The following is a 20,649-nucleotide window of genomic DNA, read 5'->3' on the forward strand; positions in this document are numbered from 1 at the left end:
TGCCTGGCATGTGTGAAGCCCCTGGGTTCAAGCCACAGACCCACAAAGCAGCATGCTGCACTCTTTCACACTTGTGCAAATAACTGGTGTTATTTGCACCAGAAGAAATTCCTAGAAGTAGAATAGACCACTGGAGCAAGATGTTGGCGGCGAAATACCTAACACAAGAAAGTTATGTCTGTGTAAATGTCTACCAATAGCATATAGAATGCTTATGTTCTCTGATTGCCTGACCAACATATGCCATCAAACTTCTGGATCTTTCCCAGTTTGAGGAGCGAAACACATCCTCTCCCCCTTTTCGTATGCACGTCTGTCACTATCTATGGTTGCAGGTGAGGTTGAGCACACTTTCCTCCTAGCACCACCGCAAAGTGGGCGCTTGTTTCTCTGCTTGGCCTGCTTTTATTGGCTTGCTGAAACCAACATGCAACAGAAGTAACTTTGGCATACAGGAATGGAAGCAGAACTCAGCTCTGAGTACACTGAACAAGACTGAGGGGCACCCAAAGGTCCACGAACAAGCAGTCAAAGGAGTCACAGAATTCAGGTTCCACTGTGCAAGACGAAGATCTGTCTGCAGCCCTTCAATATCTTCCTTCATGGAGGGAAATGCTCATCGTGAGGTGGCTTGGATCCCCTAGACGTTAAGGACTAATGGAAAGTTGCTATCACAGTGATAAACATTGCCAAATACACTGAGGGCAAAGTGGAAATTTGCTCTTGTAATGCTTCTTGCTGCTGCTGAGGTGATTGTGTAGAGCTAGACCAAGCTCATTTGATTTTAGGAGATGTTTTCCTCCTTAGGAGAAGCAAATGGCATTTAAAAAACTTTAACAATTGGTTTTTGGAATATGGCGCCAAAGTCCTTGACCCTTCCCTCCAAAGACAGTATGAATGAATGGACCCCACCAGGTGTGGTGATACATCTTGTAACTTTTGCAATTTGGCGTTGGTGACAGTATGCCAGGAGGTCATGGTTATCTTATATAGGGAGGTTGAGGCTATCCCAGACTACATAACACTGCCTCAAAAACAAAAATAAAACAACCAAACCAAATAACAACAAAACCAATAATGACAAGAGCCCTAATCCATGGGTTTTCGTTGAACTTAATCTATTGCCTCCACAAATAAACTCAGAAGAGACTCTTGTTGTGAAGAAAGAAGATTATAATAGAATGGATAAACGGAAATTTCTTGTCTTGACCATCTGCTCCCAATTAACCACTCTGAGGCTTATTAATTGTAAATGCTCAGCCATTAGCTCAGGCTTGTTATTAGCTAACTCTTACATTTAAATTAACCTATATTTCTATTTATGCTTTGCCACGTGGCGGTACCTTTATTAGCATGGCAAGTTCATCTCCTGCTCTCTCTGTGTCTGGTTGATGACTCCTGACTCTACCCTTCTCCTTCCTATCATCCTTAGTTTGGTTGCCCCGCCTATACTTCCTACCAATTGGCTACTGGCCAATCAGCATTTTATTAAGCCAATCCGAGTGACAAATCTTTACAGTGTACAAGAGGATTATTCCACAGCAAGAATGTCCCCAGAGAGCAGCTATGCCTGTGCCAGGGAAGGTAAGATTCCAGAACTTTCCTCCTTGCCATTAGAACAATTCCTTGACTGCATAGGGACACAGCCAGGCTCTGGACTCTGATTCGGATTATGCTGCTAGATCATGACTTGCATGGTAAGGGGAGAATGAAAACAGAAACTCTTGTGGACACACCTTTCTTTAAGCTCCTGTACCCTTTTCCTAATGAACACAGGCATTAAGGAGCTGTGTAGCCCAGAGGAGCCATTCCTAACCACGGTAAACTAAAAGGTAACTGTGTGTTTTGAGAGGCATCTAGCACTCAACAGGCACTTAATCAATACTCACTAATAACATTAGGCCACTCAGCACCAAGCGGGAAGATAAGGCCATTTCTTTGTTGGCGTATATTTGGGTAATTGATAAAAATAATTGCAAGGCTTTAAATGTTTAGCAATGATTAGCTAAAAACCATCACCCCTAAGCCCTTCCCACCTTGATAAACTCATTCCTATGAAAATACTCAGGCCCTCAGGAACAGCAGGGCGTATAGCCGATACCCTGCAGCTCAAAGAGTTGTACGTGAGCTCTGTGAGCCGTCCAATCTAGCCTTTTTGAGTGATCTATGCAAATGAGGTACACTTTTTAATTAGGTGGTCTTTTCACTTGCATATTGAAGTTCACCACTAATTACAGCGAGGCAGGAGGTCAGTGGATTGGTATGGGAAGCAAGGGGCCTTTATTTCATTGAACTAAACTACTGGACGGTTAATGCATAGAGAAAAAAAACTGTAGCATTTATGCCTGTTTTTAGAATTCAAACTGTGAAGCTCATATTCATTTGTTTGTTTGGTTGGTTTTTTTTTCCTTTCTGACTCAAATCTCCTTCTATGGCTGATTGGGGGATTTTTCTTGGTAAATATCAGAAGGATTTCTACCAAATGACTCAAAACTATCACGGCAGAGTAGCTCGAAAGCCTGGAGTTTTTACATTCCTAATGCCAGAGGGAGAACACCCACCCTTTCCATATCAGTCACATTAAATGCCATTTAATTGCTGGCACAGCTGTTTCCAGATGTGACTTTATTTTGTTTCTGCCAGACAGTCTGTGAGTTTCATTAACTTCATCATTAAAAAAATAGAGAAAGCTTTCTTTCCATACTTCATGGGAAGCAGAATATTCTTCAATTAGCAGAAGAGAATGGTCATTTGCAACAGACTGTGTTGAATATCCGAGGCGGCATTTTGTAAATCTCCTCATTTGTTTTTGGGAAAAGATTTTATTGCTATTTTTATTTGTGCATGTACATGAGCATGTCCTGTGTGTGTGCACGTGTGTGCGCGCGCGCGCGCGCGCGCGCGCGCGCGTGTGTGTGTGTGTGTGTGTGTGTGTGTGTGTGTGTGTGTGTGTGTGTGCTAGCGCACATGTGCGTTCCCTGGAGCTGGAGTTGCAGGCAGTTGTGAGATTCCTGGGTGTGGGGAACCAAACTTGAATTCTCTGGACTAAGAACTCTCCATGCCCTGAGCCTCCTCTCCTGTTCCCCTTCATCTGACTTTTATGCCACCCATGGGGATCTCGATTTTTCTATTCTTTTCCCGTATTTTGGTGATGCATGCTCTCTAATGGTGGCTACATAGGTAGGGAGACATGTAAGACATATTTGCTGACTCAATATGCAATCTTTAGAAAACTCAGGACTGCTAATTAGAAACCACAGAGTGAATAAAAGTCTTGCCCCAAAGGAATTCTCCCTCTGTCACTCAGAGGGGCACTCATGTTCACACAGACACACAGGTATCATGCCATCCTGGGAACGTAGTGAATCTGTGAATGTAATGAATCTGCACTGACCCACTTTCCTCTCAGGCTAAGGGCTCCCAAGCTCTTCTAGATGTCCAGGGAAACAGCCCACCTCTCTAAAGTCTAAGGCCTTTTCAAACCACATCCAGCAAGGCAGTGTAGTTGGAAGGGCGGGCCTGGGCACCGTGCTTCTAAGTGTGGGTCTCTAGTCCATCCAAGCTGGTTCTACTGAAGCTTGAGTCTTATCCCGTTTGCCCCGCATTTGTCTCCATGGCCAATAAGATCTTAGGAGGTAAGGGTCTGATTTTTTTCCTTTCTTGGTCCCTAAAACCTAAAGCCTAAACACTGTAGGCATGCCGTAAATATTTGTTGAATTACTGGGATTATGAAAATCAAGACCCTGAAACAATACGTTTTATTATCATTGATACTAATAATAACAAATAGACTCCCCTTTCTGAGAACATATGATAAGCTAGGCATTATGCTAAATGCTTTTAATAGTTTGCCCGAGGTCATCAAAGGAGACCATCTCTTATTCCCTTTTCCCCTCCATAGCAGACACCACTAAATATAATCCATTCACATCTTTGTCCTTAAATAGAACCTCCGTTGTGTTTGGAGCAGCAATAAAATGTTAGAAGCAATTATCTCCCCCCAGAAACCATTGTTTCACAGAGTAAGCCATTGGCTTGGTGCTAGCTGATAAAACAGAGGAGAAATTTTGATGTTGAATTTGACATTTTACCTCTTCTTACTTCCTACATGGGTCTTGGAGCATGTACCTATAGGCAGGTGGATCAGCCATCTTATTTCATAGTGGATGAAGGCCTGGTGGGGGGTCAGTAAATTGGCTCAGTTGGTAAAGGCACTTGCCACAAAAGCCTAAGGGTCAGAATTTAGTCTCAGGAACCCACATGAAGGTGGCCGGAGAGAAGTGATTTCACAAAGGTGTTCTCTGACTACATTTGTCACACACACACACACACACACACACACACACACACACACACACACACCAATATAGGGATAGGATGTGGTGTGAATCCCGGATCCTTGGTCACCAGGTCATCAGCCCTGTCTGTGCTGCCCTCTGGAGACTTCTGGTCAGATGAGCAGCAAGACTTGCTGACTGGTGCATTGTGCTTACCTGTGAGAATGCATCCCTGGATAATAGACACGCAACAGCCTGGTATGAGCTCCCCCACACAAGCTTAACTGAAGAAAACAGGGGAGCACGGCTTTGCGGGGAGGGAGGGGGACGACACAAGTATTTTATTGGGTTCTTGTAAAAGGCCATAACAGGCTGCTCAGTCTTCTCTCAGAGATCAGGCCTCAATTTCAGTTTCCTGAGACTTGAGCAAGCAGTTTCTGGGAGGGCCATGAACAAAAGACATAGTCCTTGCAGTAGCTCCCTTTCTGCACGTACTCTGACTGCTCAAGGTTCAGCCAGTTGTTTACTGTCTGGAACCCCTCACCAACTTAGAACTACATGCATGGGTCAATGTTAACATGCTAGGCCAGCCAGCCTCCATGACAGCTCAAGGACAGAGCCTGGGCCACTGAGTCAGCCCCCCCACAGTCAGTAAATGCTAGGCCAGCCAGGCCCCATGACAGCTCAAGGACAAAGCCTGGGACTTGTCCAAGCCTGCCCAAAAATGATAACTGTAACCCCCAACCAGAAAATTCAAAGGTTACATACCCTCACCCAATCATATGACACAAAGGCTTATACCACCCTGCTTGTGGTTTTTCCCTTAAAAAACCCCTCACCCTGAGAGCTCAGGGCCGTCCTCTGTGTCGGAGTGTTGGACACGGACCAAGCCCGAGCTTGCTTGTTATCAATAAACCCCTGTGTGTTTTGCATCGAACATCAGCTCTGTGGTGGTCTTGCTCAGGGGTCTTGTGACACAGGCACAATACTTGGGGTCTAGGGCTTGTTACTATGAAGATGCCCCCAACCCTGAAATCTTGTCCTTACATTTTAAGGGGATTTCCCATTGATACAGATGTATACCAGTGGCCAGGTTGTCCCTGGCCATATCTTGTTCTATCCTGTTCCTGTTGAGGGGTGGCTTTCCCCCCTCCACCTGTGATAACAGTTGAGGACACACTTTTATGTTAACCACTTTTATATACTCCTACTGTTTTACCGGCATGCTGTCCATCATGGCCAAGTGAGTGCTTCCTGGCCTTTGCTCTTCTAAGCTATGGCTCACTCACTCACCTACCAGAACCACACACTGCAGCCTCCTGCTGCTTCTGAGAACCTTACCTTAGGCTGGGATGGTCCCACTATAGACACTGGATTTTCTCTCTCTCTCTCTCTCTCTCTCTCTCTCTCTCTCTCTCTCTCTCTCTCTCCCCTCTTTTTCTTACAGGACTCTTCTGTGTAACTCTGGCTGTAACTCGCTTTCTAGACCAGGCTGGCCTCGAACTCACAGAGATCCTCCTGGCTTTGCCTCTCGAGCGCTGGGATTAAAAGTGTGCGCCACCACCGCCCCCGGCTGAGATTGGACTTTCTTGTTTTCTGTATTCTTGTTGCTCTGGCATCTGGCATCTGGGAAGGGATTGGTCCTCTCTGGTCTAGCCACTCCTCAGAAACAGCAAACAATGATTTGGCAGAAGGAAGCCAATGGAAACCTTCCTCTAAACTAAACTGCTTTCTCTTTGTAGTTTAATATTCCCAGAAGGCACTGTGTCTGTATCCTTACTACCTCGGGCCTGCATACTAGACAAGGACAGATCAAGCCCACAGGCAGATCCTACCAAGAGGATCCACACTATCCAATCCTCAGCTTCTTGCCCTGCCTTGGAATTCCTTTCCCCACCTCCACAAAGCGTATGGCCAGGCTTTCTCTTGGCCTTCCCTGGTATAGCGCACACAGCCTGGTTTGGAAGCCATGAGAAACAAACTACCTTCAATGGCAACAGCCTTCTCACAAGTTCCCTTCATCCAGTTTGAGTAAAATTTACATTTTAAAGCAACTTCCGGTAGCTTTATTGTCTCCAGCTCTCCAGCCTCACATGACTTCTGGAGACTCAGGCAGGAAAGAGAAGACACTGTCTCTCTTGCTCTGTTTTCCACACTGACCTTGACACTGCCTTGGGTCATAGATCATGACTCCCTTCACTGGGAGACATAGTTCTTCTCTTGGTGGATTAAAAGTTTTTCTTTCACAGAGTTGGGGATTTAATTCAGTGGTAGAGCACTTGCCTAGCAAGCGCAAGGCCCTGGGTTCGGTCCTCAGCTCCAGGAAAAAAAAAAAAGTTTTTCTTTCACAAAAGATCTCTATAAGTCCGTACCAAGTTAGATGTCGATAGCAACATAATACTGTTCTCTGGAAGCAAAGGGTCAAATGCAATAAATAAACTGGACACAGGAATTCTTAGAATTTGACACCAGAAAGAGACATTAGGAATCATCCAGATATTAGATGCTAGTCTCCTTCTGTGACCCAGAGAGGAAAAGTGATACTTATCCCAAGGCACACAGGAACCAATGATACAAAAGTGTAATTTGTACAAATGAATTCCTTCTCTGTTGAAGACTCAATATATAACATGTTGCAGGATATTCAATCACACTGTGAACCCTGAGTTTGCTTTTGCATTAATTAAATAAAATCAACCTTGGGTCAGAAGGTGGAGCCAGGAACTAGTTGACAGAAAGTAATCATAGAGAGTCCGAGGGAGTCTGGAAGATGGATAGAGAGACTCACAGGAAGTAGTAGGGAGGGACTTTTGCTGTGGGGTTATATTGTCTTTGGGATTTTTTAACTGCAGAAAGACATTTGATTGTAAAGGCTGCTGAATTAAACATATATATATATATATGGTATCTTGACTTCAAAATTTATGTCTAAGGATATGTTGCTTTGGAAAAGAGGTTATGCTTTTGTTTCCATAGAAGTTGAGAACCTGTGGATTGCTTCCAGGCTAATATGGTTTGATCAGCCAAGACCCCCTGAAAGGTCTCTGATGACAACATGGACCAGATAATCCAACATCCAAAAACAGCTTCAAGGCAACTAACTGGCTTAGACAATGTAGCCTCATAGTCAGGACTTGACCATAATTCTTAATTTTCTCAGGATCCCCAAAGATTGTGAGCGTCCACAACCAGCAGGAAGTAATATGAAAAGCTACACCCAAATTCCCAAAATATTGTGTATAAATGTTTGTTTTTATTTAAAGGAGATTGATTATAAATGCAATCTCTTTCTAAAGAAGAAAAGGGGATATGATATAGATATGATAGGATAAAAGGGTAGATTATTGAATCTACTTTTAAAGAGCAGCAATGTGTTTGAAATGCTTTACATTGCTATGGATTTTAGTTTATTGATAGAAATTTAAAGTTAATTTTGTTATATTGTATCTATATTAAAATATTTTACATTGCTATAGATTTTAGTTTATTGATACAAATTTAAAGTTAATTTTGTTATACTGTATGTGTATTTCTACTCTTGTTTAAGGTATGTTTGTGCAGCTCATTTGAAATTTTAATGTATAATTAAGAAATAAAGATTAATAATTAGTCATTCATGATAATCAAACTTATTGTCATGTTAGTTAAATTTTCTAGGTATACATAGATATATTTCAATTGGGTAGGTAATCTTCAAACACTTCAAAGACTTACAGAATATGGCATTTAAAATGTTTTAAAAACTTAGACTTTCTGGACAATGAGACACATCTGCTCCTGGCAGCACTGATTTACTTCAAATAAAAGATGAGAATCGAAGACACTCCATATGGAGTTTATGTTCTTCCTGGCAAAAATAGCCATTTGGGCAAGAAACTGCTCTTGCCTGGACTGTGGATAATATGTTTATATAAACTGGACATACAGGACCCATAGGAAGGTGACCACTGAACTTTGCAAGGCAAAATGGTTCTTCAGGTTTCTGCTTCACAGAGGAGACTGCCAAATATTCTACATGACACATGGAGAAACAACTAAAAAACTCTAGACCTATTGGCTGAAAATGGATACCCCAACCTTACAGAGGGACTTTGGATGACTGTCCAGGCAGGCAGCTGTCTCTGTCATTTCCAGAATTTTGGAATTTGCTTACAATGCATTTCCTGTTTACTTAGGTAATATGATATCCTTCTGAGCTCTTTGATGTAGTTGAAGACTAGATAATTATAATTTTCCTTGGTTATGATAAAAGATAAATTAGATATGAAACTTTAGACTCACAAATATAGGATAGATGATAAAATATTTTCTTTAATTTTGCCAAATACAAATAGACTAGATATTCTAATTGTAATTTTTGTTTGATAACTGTTTTGTTATATGTAATTTTACTATATTGAAGTTAAAACCTTCCTTTTTGATTAGACAGAAAAGGGGAAGTGCTGTGGGATGTCTTTCTGTATGCTGTGAATATGTGTTGCTCTGATTGGTTAATACGTAAAGATGTATTAGCCAATGGCAAGGCAGCTTAGAAGCAGGCAGGAAATATAAGCAGATAGACAGGAAGAAGAAAGGCAGAGGCAGAGGAGACATCATCTCACTGTCCAGGAAGCAGCATATTAATGGCACACAGGTAAAGCCATGGAACATGTGGCAACATATAGATTAATAGAAATGGGCTGAGTTTAGTTATAAGAGCTAGCTAGCAAGAAAATTGAGCCATAGGCCATGGCCATGCAATTTGTCATTGATATAAGCCTCTGTGTGTTTACTTGGTCTGAGCGGCTGCAGGACTAGGTGGGATACAGGAAAACTTCTGACTACAGACTTTGAGTGTGGCAATCTTTTGTTGTTTGGCAGAGCAGAAGGATGTCCTCTTTCTGAGACACAGCAAAGAGGGAAGGAAGGTCAGCTAGTTGTTCTTTAACCTCTCTGAGCTAGCAGGTTTTCATTCCAGCCTCTGACTCCTAAGTGTTATTGATAAATAGAACAATAGAGACTTAGTTAAAACTACATTTGGTGGCAGTGGCAGGAGGCAAATCCTGCCAGACATAAAAGTCTCACCAGCTGCTGCCTGAGACGTGGGGGCCTGTAGCTGCAGAGTTGCAATTACTGACTGAAACAGCAGTAGATTCAGGTGCAGCCACTGTGCCTATGGAAAAACAGTATACATATATATGAATATATATATCACACATATATATGATATATATGTATACATGTATCACACATATATATGATATATGTGAATATATATATACATAAAGACATATTTGTGAAAATATATGATATATATAAAGATACATGAAGATATATTTATATGAATATATAAAGAGAGAGTCAAGAATGGGTTTGGTGTGTGTGTGTGTGTATCTGACGTAAAGATAAAACAGACCTTCACCATGCCCTGGAGGAAGCTACTATCTTTTAGAGGAGAAAATAATAGTCAGGAAGTAAATAGAGCTCTGGGGAGAAACAAGACCCTCTGTACAGATGAAGAAAGCAACCACATTGTGTTACTCTCTCTTTAAAAAAAACCCCACTGAGAAAATGCTAAATAATTTTAAGTGACTCATAAGAATAACAAAGACAGGACAGGAGAGAGCAAGAGGTGAAAGGTTTAAATGGTGTTTAAAAAAATGAAAGTTGGACATGGTTGCACACACCTTTAACCTCCTGGGGCAGAGGCAGGCAGAGACCTATGGGTTTGAGGCCAGCCTGGTCTATATAGCAAGTGTGGTGCGAGCTGAGGCTACACAATGAGATTTTGTTTCCAAAAAACAAAAAGATTAATGGCGGAAAGCACAGCCCAGTGTGATGAGCTAGCAAAGGAAAAGACAGTACAACTTAAACTTTCAGGGAGGCCAGAGGACAGAGTCTTCTCTCCACAAGGCAACTGAGATGCTTTGGATGGCAAAAGGCACCCACGTCAGGTGACCACATTGACTTGCCAAGAACAGAAGGTTTACTCTCTACTGAGACTGGATTTGGAGACACTGAGAGACCCAGAGATGCAGGCACTGGAGACAGTGGACATATGTGACTAGTGGACATGTGGCTCCTCATACATCTCCCAGGCCCCACACTTCAGTCCCAGGCCCCCCGCAGCTCCCCTAGACAGTAGCCGGAGGAGTCTGCCCTGAAGCAAACAGACCCAGAGAAAACCCTCTACCGCGGACACTTGGTGTGACATCTGTGGTTGTCTCTCTCTCCCTCTCCAATCCCGGGGGAGACTTTGGTGAACACCTACCCACACGGCATCTCCAGGCAGCCTTCTGGCTGCTAGACTAGGAAAGCAGGCCGAGAAGTGCTGCACACACCTGAAAGTGGAAGAGCAGATCAAGAGCATGAAGAAGGCCAGAAGAAACTATACGAGTGCAATTAATATGTGAAAAGATTCATGATATCACAGGGATGAGAAAATACCTCACTCATAAAACATGCATGATGCTGTGTAAAAGGAAGGCTGAGAGGTCGACAAAGGCTCTTAGAAATAATAATAATAATAATAATAATAATAATAATAATAATAATAATAAAAGGTAAAAGGTCAGTAGAAGGATGAAAGGTGACATTGAGGAAATTTCCCAGAAAACAACAATTAACAAATGGAAAACAGAACAGGAAAATCAAAATATATTAGAGCTATGCTACTCCATAGAACACATTACCAGCTGGGTGTGGTGGCATGCGCCTTTATTCCCAGCACTCAGGAGGCAGAGTTAGGTAGATTCCAGTGAGTTGAGGCCAGTACAGAGTGAGTTCCAGGACAACCAGGGCTACACAGAGAAATCCTGTCTCAGAAAAAAAAAATCCCAATCACAGCTGTTAATTTAGTTTTCTGGTAGCCAAATTCAAAAGGGAAGAATCAGCTGCGAGAATTAATTTTAGTAATCACTTTAGCCCGCTACATCTAAGACTCTATCATTTTTAACAAGCAGTGTAAAATTATAATAAAATATTTTATAATCTTTTTTTCCATATTAACACAGAATGTCTCAATTTGAACAATCCTCTTTTCAAGTATTTAATAGACTCAAGTGCCTCGGGGCTACAATAGTGGAAAAATGGATACAGAACAATCTAGAACCTCTAAAGTCTGAATAATGAAGTTCAAAAAAGAGGAAGACACAGAACTGGAAACAGAAGATCCAACATGAAGGAGGCACGACCACACCATCAGAGGGCAGGTGGCTGTGAGAGGGAGGGCCCACTGCAAAACCCCAAAATGCTCCATTTTAAGTTTGGGAAACTTGCCTCCAGCTGTTTGACAGATGTGTGAAAGCATCATCCAAGAGTCGTATGCAGTTTATAGAAAGCTAACATTAAAAATGGAGGCTATTACTAACTGTGAGAAAAATAATTATGGGTCAATCAAACATAATCATAGCACATTGATTGGCCCAAGAGCATGAGATCCCTGCTGTCATTACAAGAAATCAATAAATGCTATAGAGCTGTGAGAAGCAGACCCCACAAACAGGAATCCTGCCTGGGATCCAGAGTACTTCAGATTCCAGAACTTTCAGGATTTAGAAATATCTGTACAGACTTGACCTAACCTGCACAGTAAAGTCACATGGATTATGGGGAAGTTTAGATTTCAGGCTAGGGATGCTCTACCTGTGTAAGCCTTTGCTTAGTTAGGGACATGGAGGACTTTACCCAAAGACACAGGAGAAAGTCAAAGGCAGAGTGAGGCTGAGAAGATGGTAGGAAAGGAGTCTGCTGTACTTTGTAACCTTTTAGATGCTCAATTTTAAACACTTTCTCAATGCCGGGCATGGTGGCGGTGGCACACACCTTTAATTACAGCACTCAGGAGGTAGAGGCAAGTGGATTTCTCTGAGTTCCAGACCAGCCTGGTCTACAGAGCAAGTTTCAGGACAGCCAGGACTGCATAGAGAAAACCTGTCTCAAAAAACTATATATATGGAATAGTGTGTGTGTGTGTGTGTGTGTGTGTGTGTGTGTGTGTGTGTGTGTGTGTGTGTAATAATAGGGATAGATCCTAAGAGTCAACAGAGAAGGGACTAAATGCTTCCAGAAGTGGGGAGTTGAGAGGGTTCCTTTAATGGGGGTGCTGAGCAGGGATCTTTATTGCTCCTTGACAGATCATTACACTGTCTAGGGTCATCATTCCCAGCTCTGCTCCTCGTCTAGTGAGGTGAGAAGAGTCGTTGAAATAAATTCATCTTCAGATGTTTATGAACCTGGAGGGAAGAATTGGTAAAACTACTGCATGCTCAGAAGTTATTTTTCCTTCTTGACATCAAGTGATGCTGCTTTTGGAATATGGAGCTATAAGTTTTCTCATAGATTTCCTAATTCTTTGGCCCCTGGCCTTGGTGAGTCCTCTGTGTGTATGTGGGTGGGGGTGGGGGAGTTGTTTAATGAAAGTTTGGTCCTGAGCTCAGATCCACGTCTACTTCATCAGAATCTCCAAGGATGCAGCCCACAAGCTACATCATTACTAAAGCCACCCAGGAGTGATGTGCACCCTCCCCAACAAGCACTTATTCATGTGACAGTTTAGGGAAACTCGAAGACAGAGAAACCAAGTCTTTCAAAGTATGGTTTCTGATCAGCACCTTCAGCAACATCTGGGAACCTCTTCTATGATAGAACTTGCTAGAACTTGTGACTTCTCAGGCCTCGCTCCAAATCTATTGTATCATGAAGTCTCGTGAATGGGACCTGCAGGTGACTGTGGCCTGCAGGTGACTGTGATGTATGCACAAATGTGCACTTTGGGCTTGAACTTTTGCTGAGGGATCATCCTAGGGAAGCAGTTGTGACACTAGCTCCCAGAGGGGTCTTATCCTTCACTCAACCACATTGAGCTTTATCCTAGAGAACTGGAAAACTTAGATGCTTTGCCCACTTGGTTTAGTACCAAGGGGTCAGTGTGAATGCTTAAGAGGTGGAGACAGCCTGAGACTTCAATCCTATCCATGACCCACTGCCCTGAGTTCAGAACCATCCACTCCCAGGCTCCCAGTGGTGTGAGGCCCTTGCTAACCTGTGTTGTATAAATCAAAGCTGCCAAGCATTCTGTTGCTAGCAGCTGACACATCCCATGTGACCCAGAGGTCTTCTGACCCTCTCCGAGTTTTTCATAGGATCGGCAAATTGCGATCACTTGCAGCTGAGGTACATAGCACACACAATCCAAACTGTGCCTCTTGTTCCTTCCTGCGTGTTCCCATAAGACCCTGCATGACCTTTATCAGAACCCTTGGTCCTTTGCAATATGAGGATTGGTTCTGGAATCCCAAGCTTCTCAACCCCGTGACCGAAAAGCTAAGCTCAGTGTTCACCCCACAGTAGGTGCTGGAAAAATGGCTGCGGAGCAAGTTGGAACACCATCTTCAGCCTGCAGCTCCATTTGTCTTCTCCTTCCTTTCTTTCTCTTTAAAAAAAATAAATCACATTTAAAAAGTGTATTTATTTAGTGGGACGGGTCACATGCATGCCATGGTCATAGGTGTGGAGGTGAGAGGACAACTTGCGGGAATTGGTTCTCTCCTTCTACTATGTGGATCCCAGGAATTGAACTTGGGCCATCAGGCGTGGCAGCAAGTAACTTTACCCACCGAGCCATCTCACCAGCCCCTCCTCTTTTCTTTTTGCTTGTTTTTGTTTTTTGAAACAGGGTTTCTCCATGTAGTTTTGGTTCCTGTCCTGGAACTCACTCTGTAGCCCAGGCTGGCCTCGAACTCACAGAGATCTGCCTGCCTCTGCCTCCCGAGTGCTGGGATTAAAGGCGTGCACCACCGCCACCCGGCACCCCTCCTCTCCTCTGCAGGCCGATATTTTTCTCACTTTCAACTTTGCTAACCTCCCTACTTAGAAACAACAGTTTCATTTTCAGAAACATGTAGCTTTTGCTCTTAACCATGTTCCTATGGCCCCTGGGATTACCTGTTTGGGGTGGAAGCAGAGGTGCAGGAGGGCAGAAGAGAACAGCTCCTAACTGGATTGACTTTGCAAACTGAGCTTTGCCAGGGGCCTGGAGAAATGGATGGTCTACAGTGAGCTGGGGGAAGTAGAAAGTCAGGAAATCAGAGTGGCGGGGTAGATGGTCCTGCCAAGCTGGGAGGTCTCTGTAAGGAGGCCACAGAAGTCCCTGGGGCCAACCTGAGGCTGAGTGACAATGCCTAGAATCCTTACAACAGATTCTTCTTCTTCTTCTTCTTCTTGTTTTGTTTTTGAGACAAAATTTCTCTCTGTAACAGCCATGGCTGCCCTGGAACTCACTCTGTAGACCAGGCTGGCCCCCAACTCACAGAGATCTGCCTGCCTCTGCCTCCTGAGTGCTGGGATTAACAGAATCTTTAAAAGGAGGTGGCCCACTAGGCAGTGGTAGAGCATACTTTTAATTCCAGCACTCAGGAGGCAGAGGCAGGTGGATCACTGAGTTCGGGGCCAGCCTGGTCTACAGAGCGAGTTCCAGGACAGCCAGGGCTACACAGAGAACACCATCTAGAGGGGAGAGGGAGGCCGGGCGGTGGTGGCACATGCCTTTAATCCCAGCACTTGGGAGGCAGAGCCAGGTGGATCTCTGTGAGTTCGAGGCCAGCCTGGGCTACCAAGTGAGTTCCAGGAGAGGCGCAAAACCAAAAAAAAAAAAAAAAAAAAAAAAAAGAGGGGAGAGGGGTAGCAGCCCATCACAATACTAAAGAGGTCCCTGTGCATTATGCATTTCCAAGGCCTTTGTGATCAGGACTGAAGACCATGACACAGGAACAGAGGATGGCATGGTCGGGAGCCCTGCCCAGTGGAGGGGTTTCCTGGCAACACATTTGTAGATGCTGGGTCGAGGGATTCCTGCTCCTCACACTGAGAGTTTGGAGCAGCCAGATGGACAGGTTATGTCCTTCTATTTTTGCATTATGCCACTTGACCTCTGGGACACAGGATAACTCATCAGAAAATAATTTGCTTTGAAAAGGAGCAGAAATGGCAATTGCTGTCTTTCTCTCTCGGGTAACCTGCCAATGTCAACTTCTGCAGCTCAGGGGGACTGCTTTCATGATAGACTCTATACACAGGCTACTAGGGCAGGAGCACGCTGCCTCTGCAAGCAGCCCTGGACCCTGCACCCCAGACAGCTTCCCCTTCTCCAGCCTAGGGAGGTGGCAGTGACTAATTTCTGGTTACATCACCATGTCTTTTTGTCCTGGATCTAGACCTGAAATTACATCCTGTACTTTACAAATTCTTGCTTTTTCTCAGTGGTCCATCTATGCTTCAGCATGAAAGGCTGCCCTTGTTCGGTAGCAACAGCTCCAGTTGAGAAGTCTAGAAGGAGTGTGGCTAATTGGGCCTGGGATATGGACTCCTGTTGGCACAGCATTTTTGAGTTCCTCTCCTGCAAGAAAGCTAGGCTCTGCCTGGTGAGGAGATGGAAGGTGGTAGTCAGATGCTGAAAATAACAACAAAAAGGTACAGATGATAAACATTTCCAGACAGGAGTAGATGCACTAGGTTGGCTTTAGAGAATGGTTGGGTGTGAACAGGCAGTGTGAGTGTCCGACAGTGCCACAGCTCTGGTGCAGAGCTGTCAAGAGAGGTGTCCACACTGTGGCCTGTGTGAGTTGGTAGCTTTCCTGGCTCAAGTGGAGGAGAAAGCAAACCTGGGGATCCTCAGCAGGGCTCTGAGGGTCTCTGAAGCCAAGCAGGAACTTGGTTTTTTTTTTTTTTTTTTTTTTTTTTTTGGTTTTTTCGAGACAGGGTTTCTCTGTGTAGCTTTGCGCCTTTCCTGGGACTCACTTGGTAGTCCAGGCTGGCCTCGAACTCACAGAGATCCGCCTGGCTCTGCCTCCCGAGTGCTGGGATTAAAGGCGTGCGCCACCACCGCCCGGCTGAACTTGGGGTTTTTAAGTGACACAGGTAATGTGGGGACTGAGCTCTTCATGAGCAGAGAAGTGAGCCACTCAGAAAATTTTCTAGTTAGAGGACATAGATTTGTGTTGTTGTTGGCTTGATCAGAGAGGAGGGAAAAGCATGAATATTCTTGAAAACTGATGCCTTTGATAACAACAAAAGGCAGACCTGTGACTTTAGGAAGGTTGGGGGGGGAAATCAATCTTGTTCTTTGGAAATGGGTGAGAAAGGGTAAGGTATATCAGTGGCCTGCTAGGTCATGCTGCATAACAAAGCTGCAAAATCCCAGGAGCTCAGAGCAGCAAAGACTCACTCACCTCTTGCTCAAATAATAGAACCCTGAGATTCTGTTACCCATTGTCTCAATGAGGTACTCAAGGATGGAACTCAAGGATGATTCCTTAGAGTTGGGAAGAAGAAACAGGGCAGGTGGACTGGAGACGGGGAGCTGTTGGCAGAAGGGACATGGAAAGAAGAGGAAGATAGAAAGCTATGTTTTCTGAGGTAGAAATCGAGAAAGTGGGCTGGCTCAGTAGTGTCAGGCTCAGCAGTGGCAGCCTAGGAGCTGTTGTCTAGAGCTATTGCCCTTTGTGGTGTGTAAGCCCACATTTCATTAGGGGATAATTATTCCTCCCACTTTCTTCATGTCTATCTTACTGCTTTGAGCTGGCCCTTTTCAGGTAAAATGGACTTCCTGCTTAATTCAGGAGGCCTCCAACCTTGTCTGTTACTCAAAAACAGCAGTACTGACCACTGATCAGATGATTTGTAAAGGAGGTTAATGACCATAAACCATGATATATATACATACATGTCTTAGGATGTTGAAATATTGCTATTCATATGTCCCAAAGAGTGTGTCTGACATGGGAGGTACCTACTGTACATCAGAAAGGATATTACCAACGTCAAATATGCCATTTGTGCCAGAGGATGCTAACATACTGACAGCCCTGTGTTTCAGACAGTCCTCAGAAATCAGATTTCTACAAATGGCCCTTCCTTCCTGTCTAGAATTCCATATCACAAAGACCAAATGAGATTTATCTCCATATGCAAAGATGGACCAATATTTAAGAATCTTTTAATGTAATTAATCACATCCACAGACTGAAAAAGAAAAATCATATGATCATATCAAGAGAACAGATAAAGCATTTGATAAAATCCAACACTGACACTCTCACTAAGCTGATATTCCTGAACTTGACAAAGAACATGCATGAGAATCCTACAGCTGACATTGTAAATGGTAAAAAATAGTTAATGGTAAAAAAATCTAGACGCTCTCCCATTGAGAATGAATTCTGATAACTGCTCATTAGAACTTCTAGCCAAGAAAGTAAGACAATAAATTTAAAGGTGTCTGGATTGGGAAGTGTCTTAGGGTTTCTGCTGCTCTCCCATGACCAAAAGCAAGTTGGGGAGAAAGGATTTATTTTACCTTATCATTCCACATGATGGTCCACTGTAAAAGAAAGTCAGGACAGGAACTCAAGGGAGGAATTGCAGCAGAGACTATGGAGGAAGGCTACTACACTAGCTTGCTCTCCACGGCTTGCTCAGCTTGATTTCTTTCAGCACCCAAGACCACATCTAGGGGTGGCATCACCCTCAGTGAGCTGGACCCTTTCGTGCCAACCATTATTCAAGAAAATGCCCTAGAGACTGGAAAGACAATCTGATGGAGGCGTTTTCTCAATTGAGTTTCCTCTTCCCAAATTTGTGTCAAGTTGAAATAAAACAAAACAAAAAACTAATAGTACAGGAAGGAAGTAAAACTGTTTTTATGCAAAGAGGTCATTACTGTCTATCTGAACATCCAAAGGAATTAACGCTCATGAACTAACATGTGATCACAGAAACTGCTTTCCTATTTACTGCTGATGAGCAAGCAGAGTTCCAAACTAAAAGCACAGTATAATTTATGTCTGAACGCCTGGAAAATGAAATACACAGGTGTAACTAACAGAATCCATACAAGATGTCCTTGGGGGCAAATTACAGGGAACAAAACAAAAAACCAGATAGACATCCATGTTCTTAGCGACAGTGTTAAGATGTCAGTCCTTCTTGACTTCATTCATCTACAGCCTCATGCAATCCCATCAAAATCTCAGCAGGTTATCTGTGGAGGCCAACGAATTGATTCATGGGTTAAATAAATAAAAAACAAAACAAAACACCACCCAGAATAAATAACACAAGGCTGAAGGGGGATAGCACTGTTCAATTTCAAGGTTTACTATAAAGTGACAGCAGTCAAGAAAGGTGGTATTGAAAGGACGGAAAATGGGTCAGTGGAACAAAACAGGGTCCGGAAGCAGCCCCCAGGAACTTGGCCAATTGATTGGAAAACAGCAAGCGTAGTCTGTTCAGCAAACAGTGCTGAAGAACTGGCCACCTATATGCTAGATTGGGAGGAAGTACGTCCCAAAGATACATGTGGTACAGTATCCAGGATATGGGAAGAACTTTATGGTCTCAACAATAAGTAAACAAAACAAAATGACCACGTCAGCAGCGACTGCCTCAGTCTGTTGAATTGCTTTCAAGAAAAACTCATCCATGTTGTAATTTAGTTGATCAATACACCAGCATAATCTCTCAAAGATATGCACCGCTGTTTAAAAAAAAAAAAACAAATATAATAACGATAACATCACAACTAAGAAATTAACACTAATTCATTGTCATCAATTATCCAGTGTCCAAGCTTCCTCAATTGTTTTTTTTTTTTCTTTTTCTTTTCCTATTTTTTGTTTTTTTCCTAGACAGGGTTTCTCTGTGTGGCCTTGGCTGTCCTGGAACTCGCTCTGTAGACCAGGCTGGCCTTGAACTCACAGAGATCCGCCTGCCTCTGCCTCCTGAGTGCTGGGATTAAAGGCGTGTGCCACCACCACCATTCTTTTACCAACTTAAACCGCCAGCTCTATCAGGCAAGCACGTGATACATGCTGGGTACGGCTCTCTTTTGTCTCTTCTGTGGATGTCTTAGATGACAGCCTTCCCGATGGGTAAACTTCAGCACCCACAGCAGTGCTTCCTAACCTTTCTCCTGACCTCCCGCCCAGGCTCCATCTTAAGCTTTTCCTAGGTAGTCGTCTTCTGTTCATTTGCCCCATCCCTAGTTTTGATGCAGGCTGAGTTGCATCTAACATTAATTTGTGGAGAATCTTGAAAATATTCTCCTAACATTGCATTAAGCTCCATCTCTCTACTCACTGCACCAACTGAAGTCTTCATCAGTGGTTCCTTCCAGCTTTTTGGTTTTTTTTTCTCTTTCATATTGAAATCTTTGACCAACTTAAATGTATTTTGATGTCAGAGGTAAAAATATCTGTATTTTGTTTTCAGATAGCTAGCGAGTCATTAATAATCTATTTTTCCTCCAGGGGTCTAAAATACCTTTTATCATACACTGAATTCATGTATGTACATGTAAATTTGTATGTATTTCCATATATATCATATATAATTTGCTCCTGACCCCATTTTCTCTTTTTAGAAAGTGTGTGTGCATGCACTTGGGTGTGTGAGCTCCAGGGATCAAACCCAGGCCTCGTACACACTAGGCAAGTGTCACATACTCAGGTGTTAAAGTTGTAATAGTAGGCGGAGCTAGTTTTCTCAACATTCTTTTTGGATTTCAGAGTCATTCCGTCAAACTCTTCCTTGCTCCAAACTCCGTTGTACATTAAACTTCAATTGACATAAGAAATAACATTTTTTCCACAGTATTTTTTTCTCCAGATATAGTACAAGTTATTTTTAAAGTGTCTTATTTGACTCTCTGGAGCTCAGTCCTTTTCTATTTGGTTATTGCTGCCACACGTGAGAGCTTTTGGGTTCTACACACACAATTTATGACTGCTGGAAGAACCACAGCCTGGGTGTGAGGACAGACTATTTCATATCTCTGTGAACATCAGCATGGTCAGATCCTGAGATACCATGGGAGAATACACCATGCCTGCCTCTTTATTTATTTCTGCATCCCCTGGGTGCCCATAGCTCACAGGGACATCATATGGCCTTCTGTCCTCTCACTACTAGGATGTCAGTCATACTGGGTGAATCAATGGTTTCATCTCTTTCTACAAGAATCCCATTTACAAACACAGCTCCAATCTCAAACTATGGAGGTTAGGTCTTCAACATATCTTTTTGGGTGACATAATCCAAGCCTTCACCTTTGGATAGTTTTGTAAGTGCCTGCATTAATTTTACTAATTGTACAGGTAGTCCATGTTTTCCTGGTACTTATCAGCTGCTTATAATGAGAACAGTGCAACTTCTCCAGTATTAATTTCTCATTTCTTCCCCTTATCTCGTCTTATCAGCTGATACTTAAGTACATCAGGCTAACAACTTGGTATTCATTATCAATTTGAACCTGATTAGAACATTAGGAACACAACTATTCATTTGCATTTCTTCCTCGGTGAACCATTTTTCATTCATCTTTTATTGAAAAATCTGT

This window comes from Peromyscus eremicus, chromosome 11, assembly GCF_949786415.1.
Source record: "Peromyscus eremicus chromosome 11, PerEre_H2_v1, whole genome shotgun sequence".
NCBI lineage: Eukaryota > Metazoa > Chordata > Mammalia > Rodentia > Cricetidae > Peromyscus > Peromyscus eremicus.